Genomic DNA, 18,915 nt, shown 5'->3' with positions numbered 1-18,915 from the left:
GGCCTGAAAGTGAAATATACTAAACAGGCCTCCAAAAATTCTTTTACTTTTTTAGGAGTTCCATCGAACTTCCCAGCCGAAAGAGCCATAACGGGGAGTTCTGGGGATTGAGGTTCACGGGCAGTAATCATCTGTTTCAAGACCACATTCTCTGCCTTCACATTTTGTAACTCTTGGGATAAGCCCTGGACAGCCTTCCATAGTTCTTGTATTTGATCTTCTGCCGACATTTCTTCTGGTTGGCGTTGCAATCTGTCCGGAATGGAAGATTCCGCTAATTCCCGTTCCTCCCCACTCTCCTCACCTGATTCAAAATCCTCCAGTTGCAGTTGTCGGTGAGATAGATAATCCTTCTCCTTTTTATGTAGAACATATCTGTCTCGAGAGGAAGCCAAAGTGAACGCTAAAGTATAGCAAACCTGGGGCCCCCTTCCCGAGTCCAGACAAAGCGAAGGGAAAAAGCCAATTAAGGCAGAAAAAACCCTTCAAGGAGTGTGGCGGCTGGAGGGGATCCGGAGCCAGGAGTGGTAATGGCGTTCTTGTGGCAGGAAGCTGCTGAAAACAGGTGAAGACGGAGCTCCAACGTAGAGAAGAACCCGGAGTGGAAGGAAGGCACTGGAGAACCAGCCGGGAGAGAAACTCCAACTGTAAACTAGGGCCGCAGATAGAAAGTGCAGCCGAAGGTAAGGCAGAAAGGGCGGAATGGACGCGGAGGACGGCAATCCGAGAGAGAGAAACAAAACAAGAGGGTAGGGAGAGGAGGTAAGGCAGGAAAGTAGAGAGGCGGAAAGGCAGTCCAAGGCAGGCGGACCGAAGGTAGAGAGAAGAGACCGAAGCGGTCGAGGCTGGAAAACTAGCGTGTTAACCCAAAGGAAGCGAGCTAGCGCAATGAAGTGGGGTTGCAACGCGGCGATCGCTGGGAGAGAAGGAAAGAAATACTCACCAGCGGCGCCATGTTGAAAAACCACTAGACCGCAGGGTGCGTAACAGAAAATCACGTAGCGGAACCTCCGCACGTCCTACCAGCGCGTAACCGCCAACGCGGATACAAACGCCAAACAGGACGGCGAGTGACAGTCTCTCTCCATCTGTCTGTCTGTCTCTCTCCCTCCTCCTAGTGCAGTGCCCCTTCTATAGCAGAGATTACACCAATTCTACAATCTTGGGGGACTTTGCTGCATTACTTCTCACAACTAGTATTGGACAGTTACCCTTCTCTCTCCTCCCAAACCCAGCCTGCAAGTCAGGATTGGTTTAGGGGTCTGGAGCAACACATGGCAATTCCCATTTGTAATCACCATTTATTCTCCTTTCAAATTTTTGTCTAGAACTAGTTATGTATCACAACTTCATAACTTTACTAGCAACTGCCATAATATACATATTTTCCGTTTCAGCTAATTATGCGGAATACAAGCCGACCACCAGATCTGTACCATGTAGCATGGCCATGTGGCACCTTTCTGCCTTTTCCATAAAAAGCATAAGAGTTATGAATATGTAAGTTATTACCCATATCCCTAATTTTATTCTCCACCTGCTTACCAACTCTCACATTTGGAACAAGTTCAGATCAGTTAGAAACACATCTTAGATAGCCATTACAGTTCCATGAGTCGCAGGTGGACGAATTTTATATCTCCAAAAGTGCCTGGAAATTACCTCAGAAATGTTAAATACATGAAATCAATCTGCCTTATGGTTGCTGAGAAAAAGGCCTAAATGACAATAGTCCTTTTAAATTAATTGTGAATCTTCATATGGGACAAATTGCCCTTCTCCTGCCTTCTGGCCATTTGTTTTCACTGGGTCAGCCTCTTTGTGTTGGAAGCTTGCTCTTTGAAGTTGTTGCCACCATTTTCACACATATTGGTCATGCTCCAGCCAAGAGGAACTTCTCCTGCAGGCAATGCCTTCAGAGCCAACAGGTCTGGAGAGCACTGAATTTCAAAACCTTTAGCAGGACACGTTATTACAATTGGGGATGTAAAATCCAAACTGGCAGGGCGTGGCTTGGAGCGCCATCGATGTGGTCGCTCCTCTGAGGCCGCCCGTGGGATGCCCGCCGCCGCCGTCGAATTCCAGCAGTTCTAAGCAGGGTTCTGCGTCGCCAATGCCATCTACAGCGACCGGAACCGACATGGCACAACCTGGCTAAACATAGCCTTCGATCGAGGAGGCGTTCTACCAGAATTTAGCGGCTGAACTTCTTCCCCATCTTCGACCGAAGAAACCAAGATGGCCGCCAATCCGGAACCCAGCAGCACACGCCGCACTCGTCGGTAGCGGGGCCCTAGGACGCTGGGGGGCTGGTGAAGGAGAGCGGTACTTAAAACAGAATCATCCGATTCGCACCAAGGCGGCCCGGAACACTCCGGTTTGCTGCCCCGGCGGCTATGGCTTAGATACACCCCGAGAGACCAAGAGAGCAGGCCTCCACCCCTCCCCCCGCTACGCAGAATGAGTCGGGACCCCCGCGGTCATCTTGCATCAGACCCGACGGAGACCCTCTCCCCATACCAATGTTTCCTGGGGCGCCCCTGCCCACTCACCCAGACCTAGTCCAGAGGGGGCCGAGGGGGCGAAGCCCTCCGACTGCGGTCTCCCGCCGTCCTGGGCCTCGCTGCTACTCTCTTAATTGAGACCGCCTGACACGAGCAGCATGTCGAGGCAGACAAAGGCGAGCAAGGGCACAGATATCTCCGCCATGTTCACGGCTCCAGAGAAACCCAAGAAACAGGATCCTCCTAAACTGACCCCACAGAAGCCACAAGAGGACAGGGGCGCTCTCGCCACCAAAGGAGACCTGATAGCCTTCATGGCGGACATCAAATCTGAGTTCCGCACCTGCCTCTCGGAACTCACCGCTAAAGTTGACCAAACGGATCAGAGGGTCACAGAACTCGAGCAGAGGTTCGGAGAGATCGAGGACCATTCCCAGGATCACGCTACCACACTGGGGGAAATGCAAAAATCCATCGATTCCCTGCATCACAAATGCGAGATCCTGGAATTCAAACATGAAGACCTCGAAAACAGGGCTCGTCGCAATAACCTCCGCATTCGGGGCATCCCGTCCTCTGTCCCCGACAACAAGCTAGCGGACTACGTGGGAAGCTTCTTTGAGGCCTTACTCCCGGATCTGGACAAATCACAGCTCCTACTGGACCGGACCCACAGACTCCGCCCGCGTCGTGGGACAGATTCGGAGCCCCCTCCGGATGTGATTACCAGGATCCACTTCTTTACGACGAAAGAGGCAATATCAGCAATCAGTCGCCAAGGAGAAGAGAACACTTTTCAGAGCACGCCACTTCAAATCTACCTGGACTTCTCACCACTCACTCTCCAGAAAAGAAGAGCACTTCGGCCTCTGACATTGTTCCTCCAGGAACAACAGATCCGTTACAGATGGCTGTTTCCGATAGCTCTCCAGTTCACATATAATGGCACCCTACGCCGAATCAGCCACTTGGAAGACGCGGAGAAAATCTTGCACCCGACCTCACCCCGAGATCCTTCCACGCCAATCCTAGAGGGGACCGAAGACTCTGGACCGCCTCCCTCTCCAAAACCCAAACGCACGCCTTGGTCGTCGACCCAGCGGAATAACAGAAAGAGATGAACAGGGACGCTTCCATGGTCCCAGGCTCCGTCAGCAAGTAAGCCAGGACACAGATACCCCTGCTTGAAGCAGGACCCGCCACCTAAAATTGCAACTTTAAACACGGTGGCGGCGGGCCACACCCATGGTTCATACCCATCCCAAGGATACTTTCCATCTCTTGTTCCTTGGGAACCCACAGTACTCGATACATGATGGGACAGTTGGCCCTGTTGGCCTTAGGTATGACCGTACTGACAATGTCGATCTACCTCCGTGTTAAAGTTGCGGTCCGCCGTTGGGACTCTGCGTTAAAACCTCAAGTGCAGAATGATACCAAGAGTTCCCCTAACAGACATGGCAGTTGAACCTCTACCCCAGGACCCCCCCCAACCCAAGGAACGGAGAATGAGCCTTCAGAGGACCCTCAGTCGCTTCGGATCCTCTCCCTGAATGTTAATGGCCTGAACTCCCCCAACAAGAGAAGGGCAATTCTACTAAAACTTCGTGACGAAGAGGCAGCGATAGCTATGCTTCAAGAGACCCACCTGCTGCCAGCAGATGTATCTCGCCTTCGATCCCGGCTATTCCCGCTCCAATTCTTCGCTTCGGGCACAAGTAAAAAAGGAGGTACGGCGATTCTCTTCAGGAAAGACTTGAACCCACAGATTCTGGAAACGAAAATATGCCCAGAAGGCCGATTTACAGCGATTAAATGCCTCCTGATGGGAGACCTGTATACCCTTATCTCAGTATACGCTCCCAACACCGGACAGTCACACTTCTATGACGCCTTGGGCACATCTCTCGCTAGCTTTGTGGAGGGCCAAACAATCGTCGGCGGGGACTTCAACGGGGTTCCCGACCCCACCAAAGACCGTTCACACCCCCCGACTCCAGGCGACTTCGCCCAAGCACTCAGCCTCCTTCGTTTCTTCAGGACTCTGGAGATAATAGACTCATGGCGGGTGTTTCACCCTGACGAAAAAGATTTCTCCTTTTACTCTTTTGTCCATCGCACCTTCTCAAGGATCGATTTGTTCCTGATCTCCCCACATACGTTCCCCTCAGTCAAAAAGGTCACCATCGGCACAAGAGCGATCTCCGACCATGCCCCAGTGCTTCTGGAACTCCGGGTTCATAACCCTAACCCCAACATCCCGCGTAAATGGATGCTGTACGACCCGATCCTCAACGACATGGCAACCAGAGACAAGATCGCAACAGGAATAAGTAACTTCTTTAAGGAAAACCCAGCCTCAGACACCTCATTAACGAACAACTGGGATGCCATGAAGGCAGCAATCAGGGGCTCCCTGATAGCCCAAGGTGCGGCCTACCATAGAGATAGACGACAGACCCGGACGGCCCTAGAGAACGAACTAAGAGAGGCCGAGGCACTCCATAAGGAGAAAGGCTGGTCCCCCAAAACACAACGGATCATCCGTACGGCACGGAAAAAACTGGAAGCCCACTACGTGGAACAAACCGCCCAACTTATGGTGAAGGCCAAACAGTCATATTATGCAAAGGGCAACAAGGCGAACAAGTTCCTGGTGGCCAAACTAGCCAAGCAGAGACGCATCAATGCGATCATGGGCCTGCGGGACGCCAACGGGGTCACACTATACTCAGAGCCCGAGAAGCAACGCCTCGCAATAGATTACTTGGCCCAAATCATGAAGGCAACCCCACGAAACCTATCACAACAGAAGGAATACCTGCAGCAGGCAGAAGTGCCCCGGCTCTCCGACGCAACGAGAGACGAACTGGAGGAGCCCATCACGGGGGAGGAAATTGAGGAGGCCATCAAATCACTCAAAACACGGGCCCCAGGCCCGGATGGCTTCTCAACCAGGTTCTATAAGCTATTCAGAGCACAACTGACCCCCCATCTAATTACCCTATTCAACTCCTTCAGGGAAACGGGGGCGGTGACCCCATCGATGCAGGAATCAACCACCATCCTCCTACCCAAACCTGGAAAAGACCCAAGAAGCATAACTTCTTACAGACCAATCGCACTCTTAAATATCGATGCGAACATATACTCAAAAATTCTGGCAACCCGTTTGAATTGCATCCTGCCGAAGATCATCCACCCCGACCAGGCTGGTTTTATCCTGCACCGGACAGCAGGTGATAATATCCGGAGAACCCTGAACCTGGTGGACCTCGCCTCCCGGAACTCCCAAAAATTAGTCTTGGTGGCTCTCGACGCAGCTAAAGCGTTTGATAAGGTGGATTGGACGTTTATGAGACATACCCTAGGGGCCTTCGGCTTTGGACCGGCTTTCCAAACGATGGTTCTAGCTAACTACGATTGCCCTAAAACAAGCCTGAGGATCAACGGCCACAACTCGGCCCCAATCCCCTTGTCATGCGGAACCCGGCAAGGCTGTCCACTGTCGCCCTTGCTTTTTGCACTCACCGTGGAGCCCTTCGCACAAAGAATTAGGCGGAATGACCAAATCAAGGGCATACAAAGTGGCCCCACACACCATAAACTCGCCCTGTACGCGGATAACATTTTGCTTACGATTTCGGAGGCCTACTCATCCCTTGAACATGCGATACACGAAATCATCAGCTATGGCGAAATCTCAGGCCTCACCATAAATTTCGATAAATCATCTGCTTTGGGAATTGGCCTCACCTCAGCAGAACGAGAACCGTTGACTAAGATGTGCCCGATAACATGGGAAAGGAGCGCCATCCCCTATTTGGGGGTCTACATCCCGGCTGACCCAAGGAAGACATACAAAGCCAACTTTCCCCGACTCTTCAAGGAACTGGAAGGCGACTTGAAGCGATGGGAGACCCAAGAGATCTCTCTGCTCGGGCACATCACTGCATGCAAGATGAACCTCCTTCCGAGATTCCTATACACATGCGCCTCATTACCGGTGGCAATCCCCACGCCAACTCTCCGAGGGATCCAGAGAAGAATTCTGAACTTTATCTGGAGAGGTAAGAAAGCGAGAATCCCTCTCAGAACTATGTTGGGGAGTCCCAAATTGGGAGGGCTGGGGGTCCCAGACCTACGGGCCTACAGAGTGGCAGCCCAACTGGCCCGGGTCCAGGCCTGGCAAAATACAACAAACTGCCACAGATGGGTGGAGCTGGAACAATCACGGGCACCCCTACCCCTGCGATTTCTACCACACATCCCGCCCCCCCTCAGGACCCATTGGGGAGAGCGCCTGCTATCAACTAAACACATCCTTAGCACTTGAGACTGGGCACTAAAACGAAAGGGAGTGCCAAGAGGACTGAGCCCACTTTCCCCGGTCTTTCATAACCCAATGTTCATACCGGGTACGAATCCTCGCAATTTTCGTAATTGGATCAAAGGTGGGCTGGAGACCGTAGGCCAGCTGTATATGGGGGAGAGACCTCTCACATTCGCCCAATGCAAGGAGAAGTTCGAACTCCAGGAACGGGATAGATTCACATATATCCAACTACGCCATTGGTGCTCGCATCCCCAAACCTTGCAAGCAGCAACGCGCCCTCCCACTGCCCTAGAACTCACCCTAGGAGACCTTCCAACCCGCGGCAGTGTATCCACCCTGTACAGACGCTTTCTAAGCGACTTCCTGACCACAAGAACCCAATGCATGGCCCAATGGGAAGCGGACCTGGGTCACCCGATAGAGGATCAAACCTGGGTTGACATATGGACCAGAACACATACCTCGTCCACCTGCATCACCAACAGGGAATGTGCGTATAAGATCACGCTGCGGTGGTACTATTCGCCCCTCAGACTTCACCATATGAACCCCCAGGTGGACCACTCTTGCTGGAGAGGATGCGGCCACCCAGGCTCTTTCTTCCACATGTGGTGGGACTGCCCGAAGATCCAACCATTCTGGAAAGCTTGCCTAGAGTCCATCTCACAAATTACCGGAACAATGATTCCCTTGAAACCAGAACCGATCTTGCTGGGAGCTCCAATCCCCGGGATCTACCCGCGCTCCGGACCCAGAGCGAAACTACTAACTCACTGCCTACTAGCAGGGAAAATGGTGGTGGCCCGAACCTGGAAGACCCCGGAAGGCCCCCACATTGCCCAATGGTGGACCAAACTATGGGACATTCTGATAGCAGAGAAGGTGACGGCAGCACAAGTGGGAACTCTACATCGCTTCCAGAACATCTGGGCTCCAGTGCTGAAATTCGACCAGCGCTTCCCCGCCCTGACCTACAAACCCACCAGGGCCCACTGGATCTTAAAAAACCAGGAGAGCCCGGAGGAAGACACATAGTCGCTGAGGCTCAATCCGGACTGCCCGGGAGGGAGGAGCCCGCTCACAGAGCCTATGGGACGGATGGACCAGGGGAAGGGTGGAGGGAGAGGACGCAGGGGGGATAAAGGACTGGGGATCAACTTGCCGATATAACCACTGCATATAATGTCTGTACCTATTATTCTGCCTTGATTTAAAATAAACAAAGTTAAAAATAAAAAATCCAAACTGGCATTGGGAGATTTTCCTTGCCCACAGCCAGCAAAAGGGTTTTTCTTCGGCTAACATTTTTCTGTGAGCAATTATACATTTTCACATTTAAACTGCTTTTACATGCACACACCTATGCAAGCCGTTTTTGTGTCACCGTTCAAAAATCCTGTTTTCCATGTGAAAGGGATCTTTGATTCCTCCTTCTTTTTTTAATTAAACTGCTACTTTTTCTTTGGTAGCGACAGGTAGGGCCCTATTCCACATGGCTCTTCAATTTTACTTGAAAAATAAACACAGGGCAAGCCCTTTTTGGTTCTCTGTTTACAATCCTGCTGTTCATGTGAAAGGAACTTCTGTTTGAGACCTTTGAATGCACCGCACAGTGTTTAATGCTCTGTGTTCATCAAAGCCTTACAATCTACTGCCCCTGCTTTGGGGTAAAAGTTTAGCTACTGCCCCCTTCCTAGGGTTTCACATTCTCAACCCTTTGCTTATGTCCTGCTTGACCAGCCTGGCTCCTTTAGCTGGGTCTTCAAACACGGATCGGTACTTAGCCACTTGCTAGTAGTGGTCCAGAACTACCAGTGAACACAGATAATCAGCAACAATGAGTTCAGTGTTCTGTCTGGAACTGTGCGCTACCTGTTACACTGGCATATGCCTGGTTCTCCTTGGTTACTTCTCAGTCATTCTATGGATAGTTCTGCAGGAGCTGCAACACACAGAGATGACATCACAGCTACAGGCCAGCGGCCAGCACCCAGCCCCGGCTGGCTGTATTAGTTACACAGTCAGATCGAACCCCTTCTAGTTCACTACTTACTTAAAGGGAGCCACGCGTTCATGTCCCATGGTATGGAATAGATGGGGCAAAAAGCTCAGGTTATCACTGTTCGGATGCCATCCACACTGTGATGTGAACCATCTATAAAAAAGGACACAGTTTCCATAGAAAATCAAACTATCTTGCTACCTGCAGTGGGTGAATGTCATCTGTGTCGCGCGCACTCACTGTTAAGCCGGGGGGGGGGGGGGCCTGCGTTCGATGCTGCAGCTGCTGCGACCTTTAAGTAAGTAGTGAACTAGAAGGGACTGTGTAACAAACACAGCCATCCGGGGTTAGGTGCTGGCCTCTAGCTGTGATGTCATCTGTGTTGCTTACAGCTCCTACAGAAGGGTGCAGTAGCTAGACTTTTACCCCAAAGTATGGGCAATAGCATAGCTCTCAACTCACACGCTTTTGGCGGGTGTCACCCGCCTTGTAAAGAGTGGACTCACCCGCCAAGCCTCCTGCAGGCCCATTCATTTCAATGGGCCTCTCACCCGCCAAAAACAAAATCGGGTGTTTTCACCCGCTTTTGCGACTCAAATGGTTGAGAGCTATGGCAATAGGTTGCAAGGCTCTGATGATCACAGAGCATTAAACACCTGGCAAATTAAAGAGGATCTGTGTGATTTTTCCGTCACGGAAAAGTCTGCGACGGAAACGTTTGCATTAGAAATGTGCGAACCACAAAAGGTTTGCACATTTCCCATGCGACACGCATTCAAAACCCCTACATACCCACACCCCCACCCACACAACTCCTCCGCCCACACCCTCAACACACCCCCACCCACACCCCCATATAAACAAACCCTACTTGCCTTTTTTACACGCTGAGTCCCTGCGGCGCCAGTTCCCTTTCACTTCCGTGATCAGGAACCGACGCTGAAGGCTCCTTTTCTTTTTTTTTTTCTCGGGAGCTGCAGGGGTGTCCCCCGCAACACCTGCTGACTATACCACACAGTATAGTGAGTGGGGTGTTGCGGGGGACACCCCTGCAGCCCTCGCAGTCTTTTTTTATTTTTTATACTTACCTACAATGCTACCACCAAAGGTTCGAACTTTTGGTGTTCGAACCTTTGGTGGTAGCATTTTTCAGACTTTGTGTACGGTCGGACCTTTTTTTTCGGTCCGATCGTACAATTCCAATTAAAGAGATGGCAGGTGAACAGTCGGATCACCAAATCTCATACCAAGGTGCCTGAGTTAGTTGAGAAAATACAGGCAAGAAGTTTAGGAAGAAGCCTCCCAAAAACCAACAAAAAACGATTATGAACGAAAGAAAAACCTGTCGGAAAGGGGCTCTGTCCTATTGAAGACCACTGTGCACTGGTGCGGAGTGTCCTCACAGAACAGCTCTGGCCTACCCAAGACCCCTGCGCACCGGCCTAGAGAACCCATCAAGGACCACCTCTGTACAAAGACCCCAGTGCACTGTGGCCAAGGGCCAGTCATAGTAAGGGTTCTGCCATTACTAGGTTCCCTGTGCACTGCTGCGGGGTGTCCTCACAGAACAGCTCTGGCCTACCCAAGGCCCCTGCGCACCGGCCTACAAAACACATCAAAGACTTCCTCTGTTTGAGCAAAGGCCCCTTTGCACTGTGGCCAAGGGCCAGTCACAGTAAGGGTTCTGCCATTACTAGGTTCCCTGTGCACTGGTGCGGAGTGTCCTCACAGAACAGCTCTGGCCTACCCAAGGCCCCTGCGCACCAGCCTACAGAACACATCAAAGAATTCCTCTATTTGTACAAAGGCCCCTGTGCACTCTGGCCAAGGGCCAGTCACAGTAAGGGTTCTGCCATTACTAGATTCCCTGTGCACTGGTGCGGGGTGTTCTCACAGAACAACTCTGGCCTAACCAAGGCCCCTGCGCACCAGCCTAGAGAACCCATCAAAGACCGCCTCTGTTTGAGAAAAGGCCCCTATGCACTGTGGCCAAGGGCCAGTCACAGTAAGGGTTCTGCCATTACTAGGTTCCCTGTGCACTGGCGCTGAGTCCATCACAGACCGGATCTACACATACCCAGGCCCCCTGCCCTCTGGCACAGAGGGCCTGTCACTGCCCTATCCAAGGCAGTCTGGCAGTAGCAGTGATCTGATTGGGCGTTAGCCTTTCTCCGAAAGTCTAGGCCACTGCTGACTGGTCAGTCCCCTCAGTCCCTTGTCTACAGAGCAGCCAGGAACCAGTGATATGCAATGCCTGGGGATGCTCTGTTAACAAAACTCTGGCAATCACCTCTCTAGCAAACGTAGTCATCGGCAGAGCCTTTCTCATGGGTGAATGTTTAAGCAATTGAAACTGTGCTGGAACACTTCCATCTAAACACCCCACACAGCTGCAATTACCTACAGAATCCTGGCCTTCTTCGAGGACTATTAAAGTGAGTCACAGGTAGTGTTATTGTTTAACAAAAAGGCACAACTTTAGCGTGATATAAAAAAAAAATGAATGCAGCTAAGAAGACAAGTCTTAGTTATGTAAACAGTATGCCAGCCCTTGTATGGAAGGAGAGAGATTGGGAGGGTAGGAGGGGACAGGTACCACTCCACTTCACAGCAGTACTCGTGAAGGGGGTAGCGTTGGAAGCCTTCCACCTGTAAGCTGTGGAGCCTCACTAGAAAGTGAGGAAGTTGGACGCCCTAGCGCCAAATTAGGTCACGAAGGCCAGTCACAAAATAAAGCTGCTCTTTAAAGCTGACTTTTATGTCCAGACGTCCACTAGTTTGACCTGCAAACGTGGCTCCTGCTCTTTTTTTCCAGGGTATGGAAAATAAAGCTAATACGGCTTAGTAGGTTTATTAAAGGATTTGTGTGATTTGCAAATTTTGCACGTAAACTCCTATTTGACCATATTACTGTAGTTCTTGAAAGCAAAACTTAAATATGTGAACACACTAGAGTTCAGAAAGTATGAGTGGTGTAAAATCCCGGCTTCACTGCTTAATCAAATTGTGTGGTCCTGGGCAAACAATGTAATCTCTTTGTGCCTCCACTGCAAACATAGGAGTCCTTAGAAGTGATTAAGTTCAAACTATTTGGAAAAACCTCCCTTACAGTGGGACAGAGTTAATGATTTTAGGGACACTGATGTCCCCTCTTACCCCTCTGGTGGTGGCCCTAGGCCATTGTCTAGAATTGCGTTTTCGTAGCACTGGCCTTCCCTCAGACCCCTGTCACTTTGCGTTTTCGTAGCACTGGCCTTCCCTCAGACCCCTGTCACTTTTTCCTACAGGGGATATATATTCTCACCAACCAGTCAGTGCATCAGAAAGTCTAGTGTAGTTGATTGACTGCAGGAGAACCAACATTAGTACCCATCGAGGGCGCAATCAGAATGCAAGAGCCATTCTGATTGGCCCTCGCAGAGTCATTACCCGGCCGGGAATCCCTCCGTCGGGATTCTACGGCCTTTGTCCCCGGCGGGGGGCGTGGCAACCCCTCAGCCAATGAGGAGGCTCGAAGCGGGGCCATACCCGCTCCGAACCTCCCCGCGGCTGAGAGGCTGCCTTCGCCCCCCGCCGGGGACTCGGGTAAGTCTTTTTTTTTTTAAATTCCCTCCCTCCCACCCACCCCCCTTACTTACCTTCTTGTTCCTACGTCCCCGGCGGGGGAAGAGGGTAGCCTCCAGCCGTGTGGAGACTAGGAGCGGGGCCATCCCCGCTCTGCGCCTTCACACGGCTGGAGGCTTCCCTCGTCCCTTGCCGGGGGAGCAGGTACGTTTTTTTTTCTTCCCCCATCCCACTCCTGCCCTCTCAACCCCACTTACCTTCTTTTTATCCTTTTTTGGGAGAGGACTCCATGGAAAGTGAAAACGGACTCTGTTTTCCCTTTCATGGCGGCGGCCATTTTCTTGGTCGTTTCTTTTTTTTTTTGACCCGAAATGCTGCAGTGTTTCGGGACAGAAAAAAATGCTTTTAGTGCCCCGGTCACGCACATAATGCGGGCTGAGGTACTAATAGCAATATGACCCTCGCGGCGGGGGCATTACCGACTCAGGTAATGACCCGGGGAATTACCTGAGTCGGTAATGCCCCCGCCGCTCGGGTCATATTGCTTAATTAGCACCTTGGGAGGCGCACGTAGCCAATGAAAATGCTCGGAACGCAGGCTGTATTCACAAAGGAGCGCCCGCGTTCTGAGCACTTTCATTGGTGTCGGGCACTTTCCTTCCCGGCTCCCACTCCCCATTCCCATTAGCACCTGTGTAGATCTATACACGGGTGCCAATGATTTTTTATTTATTTTGTCAAATGAAACCAAAACGTACCTTTAGCTCGACAACCGACCGCACAGTGCCTTCAGCCAGGCAGTCCCCTCTTCAAGTCATCAACATTGAAAACAGACTTCCTGACTAAGGGCACTGTGTAGCGTCAGGCGACGAGATAAAGGGGCGTTTTTCTTTCTTTTTACAAAATAATAAATAACAAACGATTAGCACCCGTGTGGGCATCTAAACGGGAGCTAATGGTGATATGCCCCTTGGTGGCTGGGCCCACCCTGAGCTCAGACACAAGTTAAGGGCCTGAGCTCAGGCCCTTAACTTGGGCGGCAGGCTTTTACCTACATGGTAGGCTCGCCACCACAGGGAATATTGCATCATTCATTTCTTCCCTTTTTGGTGCCAGTCACCGGAATGGATTGGGCCGGACAAATCTCTGCCCAACAGGAGAATGAGCGAAACTCTTTGCTATGCCATGTAATTCTATGTTATAGTGACTTCTACAGCACAACGCCTCCCACTCTAATGGTTTCTTGGTGCTTCGAGCTCTTCAAGAGGAGGGTAGGTGACTAATGTTGGAGCCGTGGGAGTCTGGCAAGATTAGTTTGTTTCAGTGTTGTGTGCGGATCTGTTTCTCTGTGATGTGTGCATTTCAGATATTTTCTGAGTTGTCTGGTATGAGGATGTTTACCCTCCGCACGGGGAATGTGCGCTCGCCTGGGCTTTTTGATTTAAAAAAAATGAAAATGAATGATCAGAGATCAACCTCCGAAAATGTGTGGGGCTAATCCGAACAGATTTTCTAATGCTCGTCGCACAACAAACACACAGTCAAGTGTACTCTGGGGGGACACAGCCTATGGGTGCAGTCCTCCCTGTCACATTTATTTGAAAGGTGACAGCGATGGGTGCACAAAAACAGTCAGAGGAGAAGGGCAACGTGCTCCTCCTCCCATGGCCAGCCTAATTAAATTGATCCGCCCTGTTCTATTGTCTAAGTTCTGTGTGGTGGCAGCGCGTACTGATGAGAGTTATTTGAATCAGGCCTGCAAATAGGCCTGGTCCCAGAACTTAACAATGGGCAGGAAAACGAACACCTCTTTGATATGCAATGTGTCACCTTGTAGCTAGTCCCAGCCCCTCTGAATGAAGGACAGTGAATGGCACGTCTGGGTACACTATTTATCATAGGAAACCCCTGCAGAGAGGACCCCTTTCAGAGGGAAGAAGTATGTGATTTAAAGGAGACAGGAAGTCTGCTCTCGTCACAAACTTCAAGGGAGACCTTTGCTTTGATCAAGAGTCACAGAGCACTCAGTTAACTAGAGAGACACTTTGATCTCCAACAGAAAGGAAGATGGGTGGGATTTAGGAGCATAGGTTGTCACCCCTTACCTTTCTTGTTGCAAAACACTCTGGTCCCGACCTCATGCATAACAGAAGATTGTTATTGGTTCATTAAGGTAGGATTAGTCTGCACTAATCACTGGGGCCCATTTGGTTTTAAAAGAGGGTTGAACCTCTCACATAGCAAATCATCCGACGACTTTGAAAGGAGTAGGAAGGACTCATTTGGACCCTGGATGAAGGTATAATCTGCCTTACATCTTCCGCCAGTGAAGGAAGGCCAGGAGTTCCAAGAGGGAAGCAAAATCCCTCCCCTCAACATCTCCCATGGAACAGAGGGAGATCCCGGACTCTAAGGTCCCATCCAGCAGCTCCAGAACCACCGGTACCCAGCCAGCACACAGCGTGCCCTGCAAGGTTCTGCCAGCAAACTTCCTAGGTGGGAAGTGCCAGAGAGTCTCTGAACAAAGGACAAGGCCGTTGCCTGCAAACACTCTCCTAAGCTTTGGCCTTTAAAGGACGCCACAAGCCCTGCGAAGAAGCTAGGAAGAGTGCCACATAAGTATCAACCAGCTTCCATCTTTTAAGGACATATTTGACGCAGTCATGCCCTCAAACCGTGACTGACTACACCACTGACTGTTGTCACGCTGCAGTCACCAGAGCCATCTGAGATGCCTCGACCAGCGTTCCAGGTCCACCAACCAGCAGAGAGACAACGATTTTTGACCCCGAACTGCTGTGTAGGACAGCCTGCAGTCGGCCGTCCAGCCTCGCTTGCCAAACTGCCTGCCGCCTGATACACACAGCTGTCTCCCATCTTGAATTCTGTCGCAGGAGCTGCAAAGTGTCCTGGAACCGAATTGATTCTGTTGAGCATCAAGAACATCTCAAGCACCAGGTACATTGTGGTTCTGTCCCCCTGGTCCTCCTCCGAAGGCCCCTAGTGACATTTACGACCCCTTGCTCCCTTGATGCTGAAACCAAATAACCTGGAACAGTTAAGACTGATTGAATTATCGACTACCCTCCTGTAAGTATTCAGAGTGCATCCCTTTCCTTTGTGAAACGGTCTGTCCTCTGTGTTCCTTGACAGTGTGGGCTGTATTTTGTAGTTTGCTAGAACTGCCTGTTGTGATAATAATAAAGTAGATATGTTTATACATCCTTGGCTGGACAGTCCCTTTTATCATTGGGTAATAATTGTATTTTCGCTGTGTTGCAACTAACCAACGATCCACGACTATGCAGAGATAAGCCTGCCATTCCGTCCACATTACCAAAATGGGACAAGGAGGTTTATTATTGACTTGTGTTCCAATCTGTTCGGATCCCTTCTGGTGTACTAGAGGTGTCGGGCTGATTGATGGTTTAGAAACCGATATTCATCCCTGGACCACTGGTGCCCCGGAAGTTGATTCGTCACACACTGCCTTTACAGAGAACCGCATTCACAGGTGCAGCCCTTCAAAGTCTGGCTCTGCCTCTACAGTGACCCGCATTCATGAATGCAGAGGACCAATCACAGAACAGCTCTGCATGTACAGAGGCCCACGTTCACAAGTGCTGAGGATCTATCACAGAACAGCTCTGCCTGTACAGATGCTCACGTTCACAGGTGCTGAGGAGCTCTCAAACACTGGCTTTGCCTGTACAGAGACCCGCATCCACAAATGCTGAGGACCTATCACAGCCTGGCTCTGCTTGTACAGAGGCCCATATTCACAGGTGCTGTGGACCTATCACAGCCTGTCTCTGCCTGTACAGAGGCCCTCGTTCACATGAGCTGGGGACCTATCACAGCCTGGCTCTGCCTGTACAGAGGCTGCATTCACAGGTGCAGCCCTTCAAAGTCTGGCTCTGCCTCTACAGTGACCCGCATTCATGAATGCAGAGGACCAATCACAGAACAGCTCTGCATGTACAGATGCTCACGTTCACAGGTGCTGAGGAGCTCTCAAACACTGGCTTTGCCTGTACAGAGACCCGCATCCACAAATGCTGAGGACCTATCACAGCCTGGCTCTGCTTGTACAGAGGCCCATATTCACAGGTGCTGTGGACCTATCACAGCCTGTCTCTGCCTGTACAGAGGCCCTCGTTCACATGAGCTGGGGACCTATCACAGCCTGGCTCTGCCTGTACAGAGGCTGCATTCACAGGTGCTGAGGACCTATCATAGCCTGGCTCTGCCTGTACAGAGGCTGCATTCACAGGTGCTGAGGACCTATCAAAGCCTGGCTCTGCCTGTACAGAGGCCCGCATTCACAGGTGCTGAGGACCTATCAAAGCCTGTCTCTGCCTGTACAGAGGCTGCATTCACAGGTGCTGAGGACCTATCAAAGCCTGTCTCTGCCTGTACAGAGGCCCATATTCACAGATGCTGAGGACCCATCAAAGAGCAGCTCTGCCTGTACAGAGGCTGCATTCACAGGTGCTGAGGACTTATCACAGCCTGGCTCTGCCTGTACAGAGGCCCATATTCACAGGTGCTGAGGACCTATCACAGGTTGGCTCTGCCTGTACAAAGGCTGCATTCACAGGTGCTGAGGACCTATCACAGCCTGGCTCTGCCTGTACCGAGGCTGCGTTCACAGGTGATGAGGGCCCATTAAAACCCAGCTCTGCCTATATAGATGCCCTAAAGCCCAGCTCTGCCTGTATAGAGGCCCTCGTTCACATGAGCTGGGGACCTATCACAGCCTGTCTCTGCCTGTACAGAGGCTGCGTTCACAGGTGCTGAGTACCTATCACAGCCTGGCTCTGCCTGTACAGAGACTGCATTCACGGGTGCTGGGGACCTATCAAAGCCTGTCTCTGCCTGTACAGAGGCCCGCGTTCACAGGTCCTTGGGACCTATCACAGCCTGGCTCTGCCTGTACAGAGGCTGCATTCACAGGTGCTGAGGACCTATCACAGCCTGGCTCTGCCTGTACAGAGGCTGCATTCACAGGTGTTGAGGACCTATCACAGCCTGGCTCTGCCTGTACAGAGGCTGCATTCACAGGTACTGAGGACCTATCACAGCCTCTCTCTGCCTGTACAGAGGCTGCATTCACACGTGCTGAGGGCCCATCACAGAGCAGCTCTGCCTGTACAGAGGCTCACGTTCACAGGTGGAGAGGACCTATCACAGCCTGTCTCTGCCTGTACAGAGGCTGCATTCACACGTGCTGAGGGCCCATCACAGAGCAGCTCTGCCTGTACAGAGGCTCACGTTCACAGGTGTTGAGGACCTATTACAGCCTGGCTCTGCCTGTACAGAGGCTGCATTCACGGATGCTGGGGACCTATCAAAGCCTGTCTCTGCCTGTACAGAGGCCCGCGTTCACAGGTCCTTGGGACCTACCACAGCCTGGCTCTGCCTGTACAGAGGCTGCATTCACAGGTGCTGAGGACCTATCATAGCCTGGCTCTGCCTGTACAGAGGCCAGCGTTCACAGGTCCTTGGGACCTATCAAAGCCTGGATCTGCTTGTACAGAGGCTGCATTCACAGGTGTTAAGGACCTATCACAGCCTGGCTCTGCCTGTACAGAGGCTGCATTCACAGGTACTGAGGACCTATCACAGCCTGTCTGTACCTGTACAGAGGCTGCATTCACACGTGCTGAGGGCCCATCAGAGAGCAGCTCTGCCTGTACAGAGGCTCACGTTCACAGGTGCTGAGGACCTATCACAGCCTGCCTCTGCCTGTACCAAGGCCTGCATTCACAGGTGCTAAGGACCTATCACAGCCTGGCTCTGCCTGTACAGAGGCTGCGTTCACAGGTGCTGAGGACCTATCACAGCCTGTCTCCGTCTGTACAGAGGCTGCATTCACAGGTGCTGAGGACCTATCACAGCCTGTCTCTGCCTGTACAGAGGCTGCGTTCACAGGTGCTGAGGACCGATCACAGCCTGGCTCTGCCTGTACAGAGGCTGCCTTCACAGGTGCTGAGGGCCCATTACAGAGCAGCTCTGCCTGTACAGAGGCCACCATTCACAGGTGCTGAGGACCTATCACAGGTTGGCTCTACCCGTACGGAGGCTGCATTCACAGGTGCTGAGGACCTATCACAGCCTGGCTCTGCCTGTATAGAGGCCCGCATTCACAGGTGCTGAGGACCTATCACAGCCTGGCTCTGCCTGTACCGAGGCCCGCATTCACAGATGCTGAGGACCTATCACAGCCTGGCTCTGCCTGTACAGAGGCTGCCTTCACAGGTGCTGAGGACCTATCACAGCCTGGCTCTGCCTGTACAGAGGCTGCGTTCACAGGTGCTGAGGACCTATCACAGCCTGGCTCTGCCTGTACAGAGGCCACCATTCACAGGTGCTGAGGACCCATTAAAACCCGGCTCTGCCTGTATAGAGGCCCGCATTCACAGGTGCTGAGGACCTTTCACAGCCTGTCTCTGCCTGTACAGAGGCTGCGTTCACAGGTGCTGAGTACCTATCACAGCCTGGCTCTG

This window comes from Ambystoma mexicanum, chromosome 13 (assembly GCF_040938575.1).
Source record: "Ambystoma mexicanum isolate Mex_15411 chromosome 13, UKY_AmexF1_1, whole genome shotgun sequence".
Taxonomy (NCBI): domain Eukaryota; kingdom Metazoa; phylum Chordata; class Amphibia; order Caudata; family Ambystomatidae; genus Ambystoma; species Ambystoma mexicanum.
The sequence above is the reverse complement of the archived record's forward strand: the minus strand, read 5'-3'. Positions refer to the sequence as shown.